The sequence below is a fragment of the Corvus hawaiiensis genome, chromosome 4 (assembly GCF_020740725.1).
Source record: "Corvus hawaiiensis isolate bCorHaw1 chromosome 4, bCorHaw1.pri.cur, whole genome shotgun sequence".
Lineage (NCBI taxonomy): Eukaryota > Metazoa > Chordata > Aves > Passeriformes > Corvidae > Corvus > Corvus hawaiiensis.
In genome coordinates, this window is record NC_063216.1 from 59,657,904 (window position 1) to 59,677,866 (window position 19,963).

At 41.8% G+C, this 19,963-nt stretch overlaps 1 protein-coding gene across 5 annotated transcripts in view; it reads left to right on the forward strand.

Annotated features, from left to right (window-relative positions):
* Window positions 1–19,963, forward strand: part of PLXNB2 (plexin B2) — a 257,236-nt gene that overhangs the window by 38,632 nt on the left and 198,641 nt on the right. The window contains exon 3 of one of the 5 annotated variants that reach the window (XM_048300734.1): window positions 7,780–7,853. The exons of the other annotated variants lie outside the window; for them this stretch is intronic. The gene's annotated coding sequence lies outside the window, so the exon portion shown is untranslated. The remainder of the gene's footprint in view (window positions 1–7,779; window positions 7,854–19,963) is intronic. 5 annotated transcript variants of the gene reach the window in all.

Sequence of the window (19,963 nt, forward strand, 5' to 3'; positions counted from 1 at the left end):
TGTCTTCCAAATTACATTCCAACACCATGAATTAAATTTTGGGTCTGCTTTCTGTATGATCTTGTTTGGTTACAGTAATAATGCTGATGTTCAATTGAGTTTATTATAACTCATGATCCACGTCATCATATCTTTGAACTTCACTTGTGCTTTTGTTCAAGTTGCATGAAAATTGACAGAATGATGGATTAATACCAGCACTATCTTTCTTAACTAGCACTTCCACATTCCTGGAAGTGGTTTTGCTTCAGGTTTTGTTTCTTATAAAGACTAGGAGAGCTGGTATACCAAGGACTGAATGATAATCATTGGGAATTATGAGCTATTTAATCTGCTTTGTTAACTTGTGTGGCATCTGTTTTTAAATAGGACTGTTAAGTTATAAGAGCTTAGTTATAAGATGCTTAGTTTGCTGAAAGACATCATGTGCCTTCTTTAACTAAATTTGTCAGGCTGGGGACATTTTCTGAGTAGGATTATAGGTCTGATTTTCCTAGAGGTATACTGACTATTTTCCTGAGGATTCTATATCTTAATTTTGTATGTTCTTCATTTTCTATGAACATTTAGGTTCTGTTGCTCAAGATCTGTGTCTTAAATGGTCTGCAGTTTCCACAGTGAACTTATTTTCAATTCCTAAGTATTGCTAAAACACTTCTTTGTTCTCTAAAATATTCTTTTAATGTGGTATTTAACAAGTCTTCAACCTCAGTAGCTTCTTGGCTCTCACTTATAAACTCGTGAGAGCAAATTATTCGGGCTGACAGCTCAATATTTTAACTTTAAAAAATGCTGTATAATGTCTTCTGTGACTTTCTCAGAAAATGACACCTGCTGACTTCCAAAACTCAAGTGAAATACTGCTGTGGCAGGTTGAGAGGGTGCCTGAGTCTCTGTTTTGGTGTGCCTGAAAGCCTCAGGTTTTCCAGCAGAAGGCCGGTGGGTACAAAGCCGCTGCTAAGGCTGGTGTGCCTGAGCCAGATATACCCAGCAGCCCATGCTGTGCTAATGGCAGTTTTAGGGAACATTTGCATCTCCATTTTCCTGAAGGTGTCTGATGAGGATATAACGGTGACCTAGTCACAGTCAGGGTGGCATGATTTGCTTGCTATTGCTATTAGTAGCTGCAATTCAACCATAGTCTGTTCTTACAGATATGGTTTGCTTCAACTTAATTTGAGGGTAATATCCTACAATATTAAGGGATATTTATGAAGCGAGTTCTTGTGGTCTGTTAACGTGACACAGGATCACCCTAGCCCCCACGTCCTTCTGTGGACATGTTCAGCTTTTTTCTGGCTTTTTTAACCTGCTTGGCAACTTAGGGCTAAGGCTAAGAAAGGAAAGAGAAAGACGCGCCCTTGCCAGAGCAGTGGGAAGAAAGATTGCAGGCTGGGAAAGGAGTTTGTGGTTTGGGGAGAGAGGAGGAAGCTGGGAGGTGGCCATGCTCTCCCCAGCCTGGAGAAGACATAGGAGCTGCTGCATGTGCTACCTCTGCTCATTTCTCTTCTCAGGCAGAAAAACAGCACAAATTTCCTCGTATGCTCCATCAAGGTTTTGCTGCAGCACTTTATTTCACTCCCTTGTTCAGTGTCTTCAGTTTCTTAACAGAACTATAGCTGGGCCTTTCCCTAAAACAGCCAGAGGATTGAAATATGTCCCTCTCTCTCCCACTTTGACCCCCAAATCTTCCTGCATTTCAAATAGAAAGCACTCTGTGGCAGCATGCATATTTTTATCTTATAAGTAAGAGTAAGAGCTCTCTCAATTTGCAGTGTACTTCTTTAGTGAGAGAACTAGGGCAGAGTATTTATTTCTCCTCCTTGAATGCAGAACAATCATTTTCTCTTACACCTTCCTGCCTGAACAAGTTGCTTCTCCACTGATGACACTGCTCCTTTGAAGTAATCAGTAGTTTGCAAGGAAAAATCCTTATCAATATCATGAGGCGGAGGTACGTATATATATATTACAAATCCTATTAGAGGAGAGAAAGTTATATAAGAAAGAAATACCATCTCAGCAATCATAGCTTCAAGAGCTGTTGGGTATTATTACTGTTGTCTTTTCTTCACAGGGAAACTTCCTGCAATGAGTTGTCCAGGCTTTTGGACAGGGATCAAATGACTAACAGTTATATTTTATTTTTAGCTTGGACTGACATAGTTACCAGGAATACTTCCATATTGAAGCACTGCAAGATGTTTTTGTAAATGACTGCTCTGCCATATCCATACCAGTGCTATAGGCAGACAGAACTAGGACACAGGTGTACCAGGTTCCAGTCATGTTCCAAACTTTATATTTCTTTGTGGTCTTAAGGTATATTGAGTATCTTAAGCTTTCCCTTCAGTGCCTTTCTACTGGTCATCCTAAGGAGAATGTCTCCTTCTTCTGTTGCTCTCAGTGCTTGCCAGAGTCTACTGAAATAAGTAGATTTATTATTTTACTTTAAAATATAAACAACTTTTTAGTTTTGTTTATTTTTTTTAAAATCCATGTTGCCTCAGGTATGAGTTAACAATGTGTAGTACAAGAATGGGCACAGCTGAGGTAGAAGCATACAGAGGCATATGTGGGAATTCCTTAAGCTATGTTTGCTGCTTAAAAAGACTTGGTGTATAGCTACTCCTTCAGTCAGAGCACTAGATACTTGTTAGAGCCTTTCTTTAGAAGGACTGCAATTCTTTGCTTCTTCGCCTCATAAGGCTATTTTTCTAATAAGATTGTTTTCTGAAGGGTAGAAGTGAGAATTTCAGAACTAAATGGTAGACATCAGTCACTGTACATGGAAGAGTTACCCGGCATCTAAAAGAGAAATCCAGCCTGCTGCATCTCTGTCCTTGAGAAGATAGAGTCCAGTGAGTTTCTGTCCTGTTATCACGGTGGTACAATTTGTAAAAAATGTTTTCTACTGCTTCCTTCTTGCGGGAAAGGGAGTCTTGGTTTTTAGCCCAAGTTGGATCTATTTCATTATCCCAATTACTGCCTATGAAAAATAGCTTGTTTCTCCCATTCTCCTCACTATTCCATATTGGATCATTTGAGAGTTCAGCAGCTTCTCACCTTTGCCCTGGTGGTCTCGGAATTAAAAACTCAGCTGTTCTGGATGCCCTGATGCTTTTCAGACTATACTTTGTTCATGGGCAACAGGAGTCCTGCAACAAGTGGCTCTGAAGCCATAGAGATGTTGAGCCGGTCCTTTGGGACCAGTGGTACAGGAATTGGTTAGCAGAGGATTCTGCTTTTGGAAGACATATGGAAAGAATCAGAGAAGTGGAGTTTTGCTCCTGAGATGGGGGAAATGTTGATCAAAGCTGAGAGGCTGTAAGAGATGTTAAAGAAACAAATCATATTTTTGCTGAATACAGACAAGGCTTCTGGAGTCTAGATTAGCCAGATACCCTGAGACTTGAGGTGTTTTCAGCATGTCCTCTCTAAGATACCTCAAAGGGACTTGATCATCAGAAAAAGATGCACATGCAGTCTCTGAAGATGCTGCCCTCTGTTCTCAAGATCAAAAGATTATTTAATCTCTCTGAAAAACATCCAGTACCCACTTTGCATTTCAACCTGTGCATGTACCAGGTAAAAAAAAGAGCTGGCACTACCAGTAGTTGGAAACTGGTCCCTGGCCCTGTGTGCCAGCATGTTGAAAGCAATTCTCACCACTTTTGGGGCAGCACATGCCTGTTTCTGCAGTGGTTTCTGTCCCACTAGCCAGGGATGCACCCTCTGAGATCACCAGGGTGAAAGGCATAGATGACTGAACTGCAGTGCTGAGCAGCAGAGTTGATTTGAATCCATTCTTTTTGCTTTTATACACTGCTAGCAGACTCTTTCTCTGGATCCTTTACTGTTATATGTGGATGCTTTGAAGTTTCAAAAATGTATTGTTGTAACTCTGTGCCAGTGAGGACTGCTAGTCTCACTTTGGAGAAAAAAAAATGGAAGGTTGAATGATGTGGTCCAGGCCTGGTTCCTCTGGGATCTTGTGTGTCACAGCCCCAAATCATCACCATGCCTCGACCTTGGCCCCCAAGAGGGGCCATTTGGTTTGTGGAGGGAAGAATAAAGTGTGAAAGTGGCTGAGGGAGTTAACTGGGGAACAAGAAGAGGGGGATATGGCCATGTTTGTGTCACTGTGATGCTGTGCCAGCAACTCTCTCAGCTCCCTGCTGTGACTCGTCCAGGAGAGATGCCAGTGGGTGCCCAGCCCAGTGCTGACAGGCAACTACTTATCTTTCATGCTCTCCTGATCTATCCTCATGTGAAGCGTTATCCTCTGTACCGCTAGCGCTGGGCAGCTGCTCCCTGGCACACCCAAAGTAGTGGTTTTCTTCCAGGGATATTGTGATGGCCAAAATCTGGCTTCCCCAGGGCATGCAGCTTGGGAAGGGTGTCGTGTCCATCCACTCCTTTTTTTATTCCATAGGAACAATGTGAGCTGTAGTTTTAATTTTAGACTATCTTAGAACTGGCAGCCTTTCTTACAGACTGACTGGTCCTGGGTGGTAAAAGGTTGGTTGGTGTCATGCGATTCTGGCACCTTAAATAGGGCCTTTTTGCATGATTTATCTGAAGATCTTCTTGGAGACTGTTAAAAATTTCTGAATTTTTGAAAAGTGATGGTCTTTCAGGGTGGGAACTCATGTGGCTCATCTTTTGCAGGAAAAAGATTGGTGATCTTCAGGGTTTGGCTCTGTAATGGGCATTGGTTCTCCTGAAGGAAATGCAGAAGCAGACCACTTTTTATTTTGTCACAGAAGAAAAGTCCCCAGACCCCTTTCTGAACTTGACCGTATAAATCTCATCCTGTGATACAGTAAAGGCCCTGGACTTCCTGACTGTCAACTTGAGTTTTAATTTGTTTTCCAAAATAGCAAAAAGGGAATGTGTGTACTTTGTAGTACTTTCTTCAAGATCACCTGCTGACTACATTTACACCAGCTTCTGGAAAAACCTGACTTGATCTTACTTCTCATATGTTCAGGCCACCTTATTACTGCAGGGAGCCACCTGAGAAATGTGTTAATGGCCATATGCCAACATGCTCAGCTCTATAAAAACCGCTGAGATGAACCTGCTCCAACTGCTGAAAGCCAGAAACAACTACCCTCTTGTCTACACTAGGAAAACTACAACTTGTTAATTTGCCATCGGCCAGCAGCTGCTCTTGGGCTGGCAATGGTGGAACTGGTAAACGGAGCTTAGGCATATTTAACACTGTAATAAAACATAATTTTGAACTACCGAGCAGACTGGTAATGCTGCCTATTATCAAGGTTGTTTGACACTTCCCATTATAAGACTCTATTTTCAGCCGCTTACAAGTTTGCCAAATTTTAACAGCTTGCACAGAGATTTCTTTAACTCAGTGTCTGCCTCTTACTGAATATTCTGTCATTATTGTTTAAAAATTAAAAACAGCATTTAGCCAGAGCAACTCAGCTGTTTCCAAGAAAGAGGACTGAGAAAATACCTTGTTAGTCCTGTTAAATTTAGGTGACCTTTTCTTTTAACAGCTCAGACGCAGGATTTGGCAACAGAGGGGAGTCGCTGTGAGAGATGCTTGTGCTTTTTCTGTGAATATTGACCAAAACAGATTGATGTGCAAGTTCTCAAAACATTTCAGTTAACACCAGCTAGCAGGCCTTTAACTCACAGCAGCGAATTTGCCCATAGAGGTGATGCCTGTGGGCTGTGCAAGTCTTGTCTTCACTGAGGGGAAACTGGTTCCTACCCAGCCCCTGGAGCCTGGGTGTGTGAGCAGACACTTGGGATATGTGATGCCCCTCTTCCCTATGGCTCTTGACTGAGCCCGGGCCATACAGAGGAGGGGGATGAAAGATTTAAGTGGGGCATAATGCAATAGTGTCTGCAAGACAATTTTTGAGTCCATTTGGGAGCTTTAAGGTGTGTATAATACAGGCAGAGGTCCCTAGGAGTAATAGATGTGTATGGACCTATACTCTGCTCACAGCTTAATACATTCCTGGAAACTGTCATCTGTTAAGCTACAAAATGCAAGCCAAAAATCAAATGTATTAATAGTGCTTGTCAATAGCTTTTTTTTTTTTTTTTTTTTTTTTTCTGGATAAAATGGCAGAAATCAGATTATTTATCATAGAACACTATAGGCAATCAATGTTGAAATGACTTTTGCTCTTGTTCACTGTAGGGTTTTCACCAGTAATATGTGGCTCTTTAGTTATTCTTTAGTATTGTATAAAGACACTGTTGAAGCTGGGTGCTACTCATGCCTGCATGCTACTGCAGGTGCTGGTGAAATTTCAATCCCTCCCTGCAGAGATTCACTGCCTGTGTCTGAAGGTGAAAAAGAAGAGAAAGCAAGAAAATCTGTCTGCTTTTAACTATGCTGCCAGTCCACTGCTTACTGTAGCTATGGCCTAGCCATCAAAATTGCCTTACTCATTCAGTTTTCTGTTGGCCTACTTACATCGAAATTGTGGGAGCATCTCATGGCTTGTTTTGCAGCGCTCCTAAAATTGGCAGGCTCAGCATCTGGGTTGGCACATAAGCATTAATCTTTATCTACTACATATCTACACCTGCAAATGGTAGGACAGCTGAAAGCCTACACCAAAGGGCTCAGAGAATCATGAAATCAATTATACTACTTATTTTCAGGCAAACTGGATTATGGTGGGGTTCAGCTATCCAAAGACATGAACTTTCTGTTGGTGATGAGGCATGGCTGCAGGAAGACTGCACTTAAATTTAAAAATAAAATTTAATTAAAACTCATACCTTCATTATGCACTTCTCAGTGCATAATGATGTTAGGCTGAGACACTTTAAACCCAAGGCAATTTTGTTTGGGTTTTTTTTTCTGATTGCCTGTTTTATAAAACCTCTTTTAGGCTGTAGGTGGATGAGAATCCCTTAATGACCCATCAATAAAACCACTTAGCAGAGCTGAATAGCAACTGTGACAGGTGACCTTCCTTTTCTCACAAGTGCTCTATTAGTTCTCATTATCTTGCCCCTAGGTCACTTTTTGTGGCCTTTCAAGGCCGTTTCTTTTTTTCCCTCTGAAATAAACTGTGTTTCTTTCCATCTGGAGATGAGCCCATGACTTTTGTTGGGAGAGTACGTCACTCATAGGAGATGCCTACAGAAGAGTACCTTGTTTGCCATAGCAGAAGTGCTCTCACTGAAGAGGAAGCTGAGGGAGGGGAGGAAGGACAGTGGAAAGTGGTGCCGTAAGTGTGTCTGATTCAAATCACATGGGGCAGTAAAATCCTCATCTGTTGCCAAACTCTGCTCCATGTTTGAAGCTGATAGTGCCACCTGCCCCATCTCTTCTGAGCGTGTTTTGATGCACAACTGAAATAATCTGCCTCTTCTCTGGCTACCTCTGTGAAGCCCTGCCATTGCTTCAGTTTTTCTCCAAAGTCTATGAAGTCAAGAAATGACTGTTGGAGCTCTCTTTTCTGTCCAGCGAAGGTACTGTTCTGGTTTCCTGGTTTGTCTCCATACAGGTGCTACTTAGTTCTTCCCAACTCTCTGATATCTGGGATTAGAAGCAATTAAATCCTTTCTCCTATGGTGTATTGGCTAAGCTTGTGACATTCAGTGGGTTTACAGCTGCCAAACAAGAGGCTTTTTTAAAAGCCTTTGCATTAATATTGTTTTTATTCCTGTGACTTGTTCTTTGTAACTTGGCTCTTTGCAACAATGCTGGTAGACAGTAGTGATGAATAAATAATCAAATCTGTTGGTAAAATGCTGCATTTTGCTCTGATTTACTTGCAGATATTTGAAGTGGATATGAAATCGGGCAGAATTGATGTGCAAGGGGAGGGAGAAAGAGACAGCTTTTTATGGAGGTATCTGTTTCTTTAAAGTATACTGAAATGTTATACTGCATTATTGTGATCAAGACAGTTTAAGACTGTCTATATTTCATGTTTTAATAGTAACTTTTTCTTATCCAGTTTTGCTTTAGACATGAAAATGCAATTTCTAAGGCTTTATCAGGTAAAACAAGAAACTTTGCATGGAAAGAACAAGAAATGAAGTTTCTGCAGACGTGTTTCCTTTTTCTAAATGCTGACAAATAACTCCTGCCAAATGCTACATAAAGGAGAAAAAGAAGCATATGGCAGTTCAACAGGAGTGAAAAGATGAGCTAATCCAGCATCCAACAAGTCTTTGGATGAGACTATAATAAAACCAACCAGCCTTTATCATGCTTGATAGCACCACTATAATTAGGAGTCTGTCACCAGCTTCATAATGAACTCTTAGCCCTATTTTCTGGGGTTTATAGTCTGGTAGTAAGAGTCACTTTGGGTTGCAACTTGGCATACTAGACCTCTCTGTGCAGAAGGCTCAAATCTAGCTTGCAGGTTTTAAATAAACTGACTGTTAGAAGTTGGGGGGTGATGCCAGCGATGAGCGAGTTGTGCTTATAATCTGTCCTGAGTGTTTAAGGAGTCAGTGTCTAGGGTGATTTATTTGCCTTTAGCATGAAAAATACAAATACGCAGTTCAGTATCCTGTTGTGCTCTTACACTGCCTTGTAGGAATCAAGAATATAAGGAATCAAGATTTTTGTTTACTTTTTTCCCTCCATTTTATGATTCCTACATCTGCCCTAGCAGAAGCTGCTGCTGCAGGGCTGGGAACTAGCATTTGCTGTACTCTGCCTTAAAAATGTTCTTGCAAGGAAACGGATTCCTTGCAAGTCAAGTTTTCAATCTTAGCAAGAAGTCTGGCAGACAAGGCAAAAATCCAGCCTGCTTCTTTCTGTCTTCTTTCCCTCCATCCTTGAGGCTTAGTCAGCTGCTGGCAGAGGGACTGGCTATGCAAAAGATGCCTCAGTTGTGTACAGAGCCATGCAGTTAATTCTGAATAAAGGGTTCTAAGCTTCAGGAAGTGTTGAATTTTTTCTGAACCCAGAATGATTGCATGTCTAATCCCAGGTACTAGAAGCTGAAAGGATCCCTCTTGAAATTTTACCTGTTGTTCTCTCTTCCTTGCAGAGCAGGAGTTTCTCAGCACCTCAGGATGTGTAATGTAGCTATTTGAGAATGTTCACAGGAGACAGGGCAGAGCTCTCACAATAGCATCTCCTCTGCACAACATGGCTCTAGTAATGAAAGGTCAAATATTTGTATGCTAAGGCTGTGGGTTCAGATTACAGCTAGATGCCTAATGAGATTTTCAGAAACATTGAAGCTCCCCTGCAGCCTTGTGTGCCAGACTCTTTAAGAGTCTGGCTTAAAAGGAATAACTAGGCAACCTCAATAACTTGAGCAAAACCTGAGTAGGTCAGTCCTGTCTCAGTATGATTCAACCTTCTGACCTGTATGTAAAAGCAAAGGTGAACTGGGGTGTATCCAGTTAACATTTAATATACAGTAAATGTTAACTTTCCCTCCCAAGCACTTCAGGAGAGTCTTTGATGTTCATTTGATGAAGGTGAATAGGGAGGGAGAAGATTGATATTCATGAGGTGCTACAGTAGTCCTAAGTCTAGCAGGGTAGGCAGCTGAGTGGTGCCTCTGAATCATTGTAAAAATAAAAAACACCAGATTTAAAACCCACACATAGGAGTGCTGGAGACCAGGGAGTGGGGTGTGTCTCATAACCCCTTTAACTCCCTGCTGTACTGCTTCTGCTTGTCAGAAAGAGACAGTCTCTGCTGCTTTTCTGACAAAGAGACCTCCCCAAAGCTCTACATTTATGAATTAGTAATTCATAAATTAGCAGCTGTAGGTTGGCAGTCTCTTCAGAGGGCTATGCCAGGTTTTGCTTTCTCAAATGAGAGGCTGACCCATAAAGGCTATGCCTGTAAACTCAAGAGTAGAGAAATCTTGTCCCTTGAAGAGACATCATGCTGTTGGAGGCCATCATGCCTTGTCTCTAGGCGAACCCCATGGGAGCCAGGAAATGCTGCCTCTTGCAGATCCCTTGGCCCCAAGCCCTCGATCCTGCTGTACCCCATTCAAACCCTACTAGCACCCCTGCTGCTGACTTCTGACCTAGCTGGACAGGGAGGACAATAGGAAGGAGAGTGGTAACATATGTGCCTCTACACACACACATTCTTGGCTTCCTCACCTATATCTGCTGGCAGGCGTGTGGTAGGAAGCAGCTGCTCATACTACTAGTTGCATTACACTCTTCATTGGGCCCTATGCTTTCCAGCAGGAGCCACAGAGCATGGATGTGAACCAAACTGTGACAGCCTTCTGCAGAAAGAAGGAGAGACGGTGTAAAGAACAAGGGAGACAGGGCAGGCAGGGACTCTGCCAGGTTCTCGGCGTGCAGATGTGCAAGATCCTGGCCTGTGGCATGAGGGGGTAAGGGAGGACTTTTACCACTGGGGTCCCTGCTACTGGCTACTTGGGGTGGACATCACAGGAAAGCATGGAGTAAATTCTAGCATTCCTGTAACAGAGACATGTATAACCTCCAAGAGGAATACTGTGAATGAGTGAGATTCATTCATTCTTCAATAGCCATGAGCCATGTGGTGCCTAGGAACTGCTCATACTAACAACTTTGATATGGGCACTGAAGACTGGCATCTGAAATAATAGTACATCAACATGGGGGACCTTTGTGGGTGTGGTTTTGATCAATAGGAAAAAAACAAGCTGAGATATTCAATCAAGAATATAAAGCTGATCACAGAAGGAACCCATGGAACAACAATTTCATTGAAAAGAAGGCTTTTAAGAAATTCCATTAATTAGAATGTTTTTCATCTCTTTGCTTCATCTTAATTTTGAGAGAAATGTGGAAGCACCTTCCAGTTTTTGTTTCACAGCAGAAGCTTGCATAACCCTTCAACTGGCATTTTCAAACTGCAGTATAAATTACAAAAGGAAAAGTTGCAGTTGATGTGGAAAACACGATCTGTGTCTACAAAGTCTTCTGTTTTAAAATGCTCATTTATACGCTTCTCCAGAAGGTGTGACAGCTCATCTTACTAGCAGGGCTTTTTTTTTTATTTGCGTTGTTTAACATTTTTCTGAAAAAAAGCCCTAAAATAGAGGAATCTTGCACCCTTCCCTTCCCTTCCCCTAACAGAACAGTTTCATCACAACTCCTATCCTTTCCATGCATATGTAATTCACAAAAATATATAGATAAGCATATTTAATATTACCTTTCTTGGAACTTAAGAATTAATTACTTGATGCTTAGCAGCAGCTTCCTCTTCTGCAGGCGAATAAGGCATTGGCTAATTTCAGAAAAGCCTGTGAAGAAAAAAGATGAACTCTCAAACAGCAAGGATCAACTCTGGATGTTTATCTTCACTAAAACATACCAGCTGTTCCTGTCTTCCAATAAGATAATTGGGTATTTGACTTTTTTTAACATTTGCTACCAAATACTACTTATAAAAAACAGTCTTTGCTCTTTTTTTTCATGTGACCCATGGAAAAAATGCTTTGAGGAAGCTATTTTTTTCTGTTGCATTAATAGCCAAACTATCATACTTCAATTATGAAGCTATGAGGTTTCATTTTAAACACACTTCTGAAGATACTAATTTTTAAAAAATTGCCTAAAATGCACTTCTGCATAACAGTTGTGCTGTGGAGACCAAACCTTTTCTTTGTTTTTCTTAAACTTCTGAGTTCCATTTTGAAAGTTCTTGGGGTTTTGGCAGTTTCTGAGTTTGATAAAACTCTAGAGTGAAATAAGAAACAGACAAGAAGGAAGAAAGCAGCAACTTTCCTGCCTCTGAGGAAGCTGGGTGGCACACTATCGACTCTCCCAGGAGGCAGATGTTTGGGGAGGTAATGCTGTGCCATCATTCCTGGTCCATATCTGAAGGCTAAATGCTGCCTATTCACTGTGAATTTTGCCTTGCCAGTAGATACCTAAAAGTTTTATTATTCCCTCTTATTCCAAGTGCTCAGAGGGGAAAGCCATTACGTCTTCTGTTGCTATAGTCTCCTAACAGTTAAGGAGCTTTAAGTTCCCCATCCCTCTAGTTCTGCCCCTGAGGCTTCAGAAAAGAAAATCTCTGCTACTCTGGTTCCCTCTTCACTCTTTTCCAGTCCTCCTGCCTCTCCAGTCTCCTCCTCTTCCATTTCAACTGTTCTTTATGGGTCTTCTAAAGAACAGTGGTCTATATTTGGTGTGATTCTTGCCTGTTTTGTTAGCGCCATTGGTAAGCTTATCATGGAGCACTTTAATTGTCTGCACTTAGTAATTTCATTCTGCTGGTTTTCAATTGTAAGGAGCAGGAGACTGTTGCTATCTGTCTTCAAGCTCAGGAAGTGGCCACTGAGATAGATTAGTCCCCAGCTTACTTGAAAATACTGGGTTTGGCAAAACCAGAAATACCACAGTTATTTTTAGCCGAACCCTTCATTTTGGGTTGATGTTGATGATTTTGGTTTTCCATTTGCCCTGGATAAGATTATTTTTCAAACCGATTATACATTTATAGTATCTATATCATCCATGTAGAAACTGAAACCACAGAGCAGGGAAGCAGAGGAGCCCTGCACATACTCATCATGCTGTGTGGACCAACCATTGAAATGGTGTGTGAGAAATGAGCCTAAGCACTGCAGTGCTCTCTCTCCAAAACTCTCTCACTCAGTCTAAATCTTTCGCAGAACTTAGTGCTTTCTGCTCTCCAAGTGTAAATGCTGGGAAGCATTTCTGAGTAAACAGAATTACTTTTCAGGAAGAGTTTTGCTTGCAATAAAGGGAGAAGGTTTTTACTTCTGCAGGAAAAAAGAGGAAGCAATGGGGCCTCAGAACTGAGCAAAAGTGGATATATAAAAGCACTGTAGCTGTGGATCAAGTAAATACAGCATGTGTGTTTCGGATTTGTGCACACATGGTAATAAAACCAGCAGAAATCTTCATGGGATTTTACCAAGAAGAAGTTAATGCAGATGCCAAATCCATTTATCATTTCTTTGGTTATGTGCCACTGTCACTTATGACCTTCTCTGGGCTGTAAGCACTGAACACTTTCTCTCCCAGTACATACACTTGTTCTGTTTTTAATTGCTTCCTCACCACTCCACTGCTTATATGTTTTGTGATACCAGCAGTTTTTCCTCTTATAGGGGGCTAGGGGCATTGCTGTAAGAAATACAAGTATTTGGAGAGAGAACAGGATTGGCCCAGAAGCAGATCTGGGGGATTTTGGGGTAAAGTTGTTTATGACAAGATTACTAGTATACAGAACTATTCAGTTTCTATTCCTTTTTTCAATTAATAAAGTCTATTTTTTCTTTACCCTGTGCCTTCCCCACACTGTTTTCCCCCCACAGCCCTTCCAATTAGAAAGGGTAGGTTCCACAACCACCCATGTATTTGTGGTCTACCTGAGGTAGCTGGTATAAGCTTAAGTCCTTCCATAGCCTCCTCATTCTGCCCTAGGGAAGGTGTCATGCCTCAGTTGCTCTGTCTGAACACCCAAGAAATTCAGATATTTTCTGCACTTCAGTTCATTGCATTTGCAGTTGTTCCCTTCCATTTCTGCTTGAAGATATAACACATCTTGTGCTGCCAGCATTCCCTGGCTGATGGTCAGAGATATTCATCTTTGGTCATGGAGGTGAACATCTAGTTTTGCTTTTACTCTTCTCTCATCCTGCAAAGACATAAGAGTTGACATCAGGAGGTGTTGGGCAGATCACAGCTCCTCTTCTGGCAACTCCATCAGCTGGACAGAATTAGCAGGGATAGTTTGAACAGTTTAAATAATAGGTCTTCACACACCTGGCTGGTTTTGGCAGATACAGTCAAGGGAGGGAGCATCATCCAAATGGCTCTGCTGGAAGCTTTGAAGGTTGGTAATATCCACAGGAGTCTGGACAAGCACTGTGCTGAAGACAGTCACTGCTACCAGTGGTGGAACTGAAGCTGGGAGATGGTGTCTGGCTACAAGTTGTGACTAGTGCCTGTGACTTGCATCATGGCAAATCTTTTCTCCTGGTCTGTGGTTGAATGAGTTGAGTAAGAACATAGTCAAGGAAGTGTGTACTTCAAACTGAGGGTCGTGGTGTTGTGTGCATTCTTAGCTCTGGTGTGGTCATGGGATCCAAGAGGATTTGTCACAGCTGGTAGCCACAATTTGCTCTCTGAATGTTCAGAGAACAGATTATTTTAGAGAAGATGAACACTGAGCTCACCTCAGTTTAGACCTTGGTGAGTGGAGTACAGCAAGTGTGCCTGAAAACAAACTTGGTACTATGAGAAGTTGATCCACAAAACATCCAACTGGTGCTTTCTGGAGAACCTCAAGATACAGCAAATGCAGTCATCAACAGAGAATTAAGTCAGGGTAATGGTGTAAAAGGATCTGTTGGTCTTATAGTCTAGTTAGACTAGAGCCCTCTTCCAGCATGGTACAGGCATGCATGAATATGGATTCAGAAGAGGAGGTAATTCATTGGATTGTCAATCTCTTCTGTCAGGTAACAAATGCCAGGATGAGAGGAAATTACCTCAGATTGCACCTGAGAAGGTTTAGATTGCATCTTAAATATTCACTGAAAGTGTGATCTGTTATTGCAACAGACCGCCCAGGGAAATCACCATCCCTGGAAGTATGCAAAAGGCATGTAGATGTTGCACTTGTCTATACAGTTTAGTGGTGGACGTGGTGGTGCTGGGTTAACTGTTGCACTTAGTGAACTTAGAGGTTCTTCCCAACCTTAAAGATTCTGTGATTCATGAAGCATTGTGAACTGGAAGGCCACTATGTGGTGGTACTTGCAGAAGGAGGAATTTGACAACTTTCTGTATCCTTCATGAGCAAAACCAGAGGGAGAATTTTCAGCTTTCCTGACTTCTCCTCTTTTTGTCCTGTGTCTGTTTGTCTGTGTGCGTGAGACAAAACCGTACAGACACATATCTTCCTTTGTACTCTTTTAATCGTTTTTCACAGAACTGATCCAGCCTGGGCTTTTTTCCTCCTATTTTTTGGCAGCCTTCTCATGAGTTGAGTTGCTTCCATGCAGCACAGCTGATGATGGGCTGTGGAACAAGGACACATCAGCACTGTAAGCAGAGAGTGCTGCCAGGACCTTGCTGTGAATCTTCAGCCTCATCAGTTGATGAGGCTGAAGATTCACAGCAGCTTGTTGAGCTGTCTGTATGCCTTTGCTCTAGCATCTGTGAAGTACTACGAAAAGCACTTCCATGGCAAGAGTGGTCACTTCTAGCAGAGGTGTGGAAGGTGTAGGAGCTAATCCCTGTAGAAGAGGAGGAAGGACTGAAAATGCCTCCAGTCCACACTGTGTTCAGAGGATGCCTTCCATGGAATAAGGCTGTAAAGATCTGTTTTCTGTCCTCTCTGTGCCGTGGTGTAAGAGGTAACTGTGCTCTCCTCCAAAGCAGACTGATGGAATCTGTTTCCATTGCACAAAGATGCATTGTTCCCTTTAGTGCTGAATGAGCCAAGTTTCCCTCTGGGCCCTAGCTGTAATTTGCCTCTCTTGCTTTCAAAGGTGTCTATCTATTTTGAAAAAAAATTTTCATTTAAGTCTTCATTTTCCTTGGAGCTTGCCGTCAGACTCAGCAACAGCAACAAAAAACCCCATTGAACAAGTGAAAATGCAGGCTTTTTCCTTCCTTGATTCGTGGTGGTATTTACCAAGAATGTGGTGGGACTTTGACTGACACTCTCCCATCAGGAGAAAAATGCATCCCCACTGCAATACACATATCTCCCAATTAGCTTAATGTGAAAATGAGCTCTTCAAGTATTTTCTTTCTCTCCCAAGTAAGTCCATAATTAATTCAGTTCTTGTATATTCTTCTGACCATTCTCAGATATACTTCATCTCTTGCATTATGGTCAGCCAATAAATCCCTTAATTTTGGAGAAATAATTCAGAAGGTTGAATTTTGTTATTTTCTCTGGACCTTCATTTTCTGTCAAAGTAATGTATAGTCTTTGAAGTTGAGATCAGCACAGGTTTGGCCTCTACAAAAAACTGTTTGAGATGAGACCCACTGTCATCCTGTGGCTTGCTTTCGGATGGAGTTTTAGGTAATGGAACTCATGTAGTTCAGTTTGATGTGCATTTAATAATATCCATGGAATTCCAGTATTTGAAATTTTTATTGAGAAAGCAGAGTGGGAAAGAGCCTTGTCTGTCCCAGCACTGTCTGTCTGATCATGCAATCTCTTGTTGCCTTCTGACACCATCAAAATTTCTAATGAAAACCTGGACATCACTATAGTGAAATAAAATCTCCTGATAATGTGCTGACTTCTCTTAGGAACTGCTTAAAAGCAAGAGGTAGCAGGTCTGCAGAGAGTGCAGGGGATGGTTTCTGGCAGTATGGCACAGCTGTTGCAGGTGCATTTCCTGAACAGCCACTTTACAAGGCTCCCATTGCAGGGTCTGCACTGTTCCCACCAGGTAACTGCTGACACTGCACATGGCTGTGTGTTTTGGATCTGTTTCATGCCTTGTTCTCCAGAGGCAACTCAGTCTAGTTTGTGAAGATACCTCAAAAGAGAGGTAGTTGCTGTCCAATGAACATGTGTTATTTGGCTTAACATATGAAAACATTAGCTGGGGTTTTCTTTTGCCTCTTGGCAGAAAGGTGTTCTTTTAAAGAAATGCCAATAATAATAATAAATATTTCAAATGAGGTCTGAGTTTCTTGAATACAAGTGGGAAATTATGTAGATTACCAACCCTGAGAACCCTCTGATACTCAGTGTCATGATTAGAGGGTATGCAAGTCTATTTGAGGACTTGGCTAATTTAAACTACTTGAGTTCCATAGGTAAATTACTTCAGGTGATGCTTAACAGCTGTGTTTTCTAACAATGAGGGCTCAATATGTTACATAAGATGTAGTTTGTTTGCTGTTTGTGACCTGCTCTCATTTTAAAGTCATGCTTGTGCTCATGACTGTTTTCAAGGCTTTGAAGAGGGGATAGTTTTGCTAATTGTATTCCGTACTGAAGTTACATAACTAAATATTGAATAGATGTTTTCCTTTTGCTATGTGACATAGCCTGATTTGTTGAAATAGATAATTGGAAGATAAGATGGCAGCTTTTTTAAAAAGAAAGTGCCTGGATTTTACACTCAGTTTAAGAATCTCTTCCTCTTTGCATGTACCCATACATATGATTTAAACCACATTTCTGGAACACACATGGAAGATATTTGAAGGCAAGGAGCAAGTCATGTGTATGTGAAATGTAGTGTGGATCTAACCACATATGTATATATATTTGATAATTTTTTTAGATATGCATATTACTGGATACTAATTCATCTCACTAACACATACAACAATATCCTTTAGAACCACTATGGGAGACAGTGTCATCCCTTGTGGCCCATCTAGCACTTGTCTTAAGAAATTGTCCCTGCCACCTTCCAGAAATCTGTTTTGGGCTGCCTTTCCCTCTTCGAGTTCAGAGAGGTTGAAGTTTCCCTTGACAACTAGGATCTGTGGTCTTGAGACTTCCTAGAGTTGTTTACAGAAGACTTCATAACTTCTCTGTGTGGTCTGCAATAACCTCCCCTCACAGTGCCACCCTTATTGGTTTCTCTTTTAATGCCAACCCACAAGCATTCACCCAGGCTATTGTCCATCCCATAAATGAACTCCACACATTTGAGTGTTCCTTTCATGTAAAGGGCAACAATTCTTCATTGTTCTGTTTTCTTAGGTGGCTCTCTTTCATAGTTTCTATTGCTCAAGAGAGTTCCATGGTCATAAAAGCCACATCTCTCCTGAGATACCAGTCATGCAGCCAGACGTGTATTAGCAGGAATTATGCACTCCTACTTGGGCTTTTCCCTTTTGCATTTAGAATCAAGGAGAGCATTGCCCGGACTCCAGCCTTTACCCATAGAGCTCCATAGTGATTCTTCATGTATTCCAGGTCTCTGCCTACAGGGATGAGCAACAAGGGGTGATAGCTGTAGTTATAGGAGCTTCTGTTTTTCATCACCCCAAATTTGGCACCCCACAAATAAACCATCTCCCATGACATCATCTTGCATCAGTAGATGGATGCCCTTGAGCCCTACAGAAGGGAATCTCCAGCCACTGTTATCCAGCCCCTCTTTATGGTGTCCATACTTCATTAAGGCCTTGTGGGCCTTGAAACCCCACTTCACAGAGTTTGCTCCTCATCCCAGGCTATTATGTCACAGAACCAGTCCTGTCCATTCACACCTGAGGGCAGAGAAAGAGTGTCTGTCCTGCCCCAGAAGTCACAAGCTGCCAGCTGCTTGGAAGTCTATGTCCACCACACAACTTAGGCCCGCAACATCCCTCCTTCTTCACATTGTGTAGCTTGGGCTCTTGCTTTTGCAAGACCATGAAGACCCTGCTTATCTCCTATTCGCCCTCTACTCTCTTCCTCCCACAGCCCCTTTAGGCAGTTGCCGAGTGCCCCGTGGTGCTGCACTTCTCTGGGAGAGACCATGGAGGAGGTTAGGGCCAGCACCTCCCTCTGGGCTGTGGCTGCTGATTTGCTACGGTGCTACTTCCAGCCACTGCTGCAGATCCAGAACCTGCTAATTCAGGTGGGAAGGCTGAAGTGCATAACAGCCCTGGGCGTCTTGTAGCAGAAGGAAAGGAAATTAATTCCTGAGGATTCCCTGCAGCACAATGTTTTACCATAGTCTCATTGGGACAGGAGGATGTGGTGTAGCTCTCCAGCGAAGGATGCTGTGCTGGGCTGGAGGGATCCTGAGAGGAGAACCCTACCGGGTAGGCAAGCTTGATTTTTCATAAGTAGTGTTTAAAAAGGCTGGTCTTGACAAGAGTGAGAAAATATTTCTTGCTTTCTTGTCTCCAGGCATCCTGTTAACAGGTTTGCTGCAGTCAAGATCTCAATTTCAAGAGTATAAAAAACTATAGGGTTGCTTTTTTGTTTTGTGTGTGTTTTCCCTACAGAGTATCGTGATTCCTTTACTGGAATCTTTTTTTTTTTCTAATTTTTTCCCAACCTCAGTAACAAAAAGAAACAAGTTATCCAATTTTGATAAGTCACTTTTGCCATTAAGACCACCTTTGAGATGACTTTTCAAGCCACTTGGGTATTCTTGCATGAAAGTCAATAGTTTTTCTGTTGTTATTGGGTGTTTTTTTTTAATTTGTGGAGTGCCTTTTCTTCATTCAAATACATGTCTCAGCCTCATCAGAATATTAATAAGTAGGTTTTTATGCATAAGTATTTATTTCCAGACCCAATTTGTGGCTGTTATGGTTTGTTGGATCAGCGATTTCATTTTTTAATGAAAATTCTAAGGAGCTTTTGATTATGAAATGCAATGTCTTCAAAAGAGCTATTAAGTTTTAATGTATCAATACCTGCTTTTTTAAAAAATTGCTTTTAAAACTTCATACCTGTTTAATTTATCCATGGTACCTCTGATTTTAAAAGTTTGGATGACAGAAGGCTTTTATCCCCATAACAATTTAGAAAACAAATAAATAAATAACTTCTGGGTCTAATTCTGACTGACAAAAGAAAGCAATAATCTAGAACAACATGTAGGATGATTCTTTAGGTCTTTTTGTGTTCCAGAAAGCCCTTTGAGAAGGTTTTGGGGAGCATTTTTAAAGCCCTCAGTGTGGCGGGTTGATGTGATCTTTTTAGCACAGGAGATGGCATTACCCGAAATCACACAGTCCAGCTGCCCACTGGAAGTGCAGCCCTTCCCCTGAGATTTCATGTTTGAGCCAGTCCTCCCATGTTAGCTCTTGTGAAGCTGGCGGGGAGAAGAGAGAAAAGGGGGGGAGACTTATTTGGCCCCATATAGGTTAAAAAGCCCTGTGCAACGTTTTGGAGGAAGGCACAGGAACAGTGTGGCTATTTGTGTGCCCGCAAATGTGGCGAGACAGTGGTTTACATTTTGCTGACAAATGACTTGGTTTCCGTCCAGCTTAAGTTGGACACAAAATCGTAAGCTGCAAATGAGCCAGATCCTACAGCTGTTCACCACATCTGGGCTTT